Source organism: Silene latifolia, chromosome Y (genome assembly GCF_048544455.1).
Source record: "Silene latifolia isolate original U9 population chromosome Y, ASM4854445v1, whole genome shotgun sequence".
Taxonomy (NCBI): Eukaryota; Viridiplantae; Streptophyta; class Magnoliopsida; order Caryophyllales; family Caryophyllaceae; genus Silene; species Silene latifolia.
Window position 1 is genome coordinate 315091969 of NC_133538.1, and position 1511 is coordinate 315093479.

General features: G+C 35.3%; 1 long non-coding RNA gene across 1 annotated transcript; it reads right to left on the reverse strand.

The window, feature by feature from the left end:
* Window positions 1–254: 254 nt before the first annotated feature.
* On the reverse strand, window positions 255–1511 carry LOC141627903 (uncharacterized). The gene is made up of 2 exons (XR_012537081.1): window positions 1229–1511; window positions 255–863 (listed from the first exon to the last, which is right to left on the reverse strand). It is a non-coding gene; the product is annotated as an uncharacterized LOC141627903 (long non-coding RNA).

A 1511-nucleotide genomic window follows, 5' to 3' on the forward strand; every position in this document is an offset into this window, starting at 1 on the left:
TCAGAAATTCACCATTTCTTGCTTTAAGACAGTCTAAACTTAAGACAACAATCATAACCAACTGAAATATAAGTGAAAATAAAAGGAGATTGTGAGGGGCTTTTTAAGTTAGGCAATCTTATGCAAGACCAACTAATTCAATAATTTTGACCCTCAAACTTAAAAATAAGAAATATAATTGAGATACAACGAGTAATATTTTCGACAGAACTGTATAAAGTGGATTGGGTAGTCATTTTTCACAAATAAAAATATGAAAAAGAAATAAAACAATTCCCAACATTGAACAAATGTGAAAGAAAAGTAAACAGGACGGAGCCAAAAGTGATTACAGGGAGGAGCCATAGTTATTCAGAAAGCATAATTAGCAACGGAGGAGAATTAATTCAAGAAACTGTTGGATATTACTGCAGAAAGGCAACACACAAACTGGTTAACACATGAATGCATTCCCAAGAAAAAAGTCTACTAAAGTTGTTACCTACTTATTTCTCCCCTGAAAAAGGGTTAAGAACCACCGTGAAATCAAAACCACTCATCATATCATTGTCGACCTTCAAGGCTTCAAAGCGATAGCCAACCCAAGCTTTCCACTCTTCTCAATGGCTCGAGTGTCCACTTCTCCAGAGAGTGTGATAAGTGATTTAGGGCGCCATTAATGTTGGATGAGGGCATTTGCTTTCCCAAAGTTATTAACACGGGCCTTGACAAACGTTAGTGGGTCCAATGCATGGTGCGTCCCAATATTCAGGGTGTTCTCGTTGTTCGAGATGCTGTGATTCAGCTCTGCCCTAATCGCTGTGTTTGTATGCGTGCTCACAATGTGATAATATGATGCATTCAAAGTGTGACCCTTGTCATTCCTGCATTGAAGGCAAAATTCAAATCCCTATTTTACTGAAAAATAGGATGCTAGCGATTTCATACTAAGACAAGGTAAAAGATTCCATCTCAGATATCATATGGCAATACCCCGATATGTTCATCCACCTTACATAAGTCCTAGCAGTCAACATATTAGCAAATAAAGCAACAACAATTTGATGTGCACTTGAATCTAAGCACCTTCTATCACTTGATAGGCTAGGCCTGAAAGATCATAGATTCTAATTAACCACTCTAATTAAATGTCAATTTATCTCATAATTTGCGTTTATGTGATCTATGTAACATACATGCAATATTAAAGCATATTAATATAAAAGATGAGGAAAATAATTTTCCTTACATTGAGAAATGGTAGTATTTGGGCACAACCAAGATCACCATCTTGGTTGTTTTTGATCTTAAAATAAATGGCAAGATCCTCCATCTTCAAGTGTCCAAGGTAGAACACCTCCTCTCCTAAGTACCCAAGAACTAACCCCAAAATCTTACTAATATTAACTAGATATTATGTAAGATTACCCTTGAAAATATGTACAAGTCTATTACGAACACTGTTAGTAATTTTGTTTTGAATTATTAACACTTAATAGTTTTTCTTTTGATTTTAGAGAGAAGAACAATGA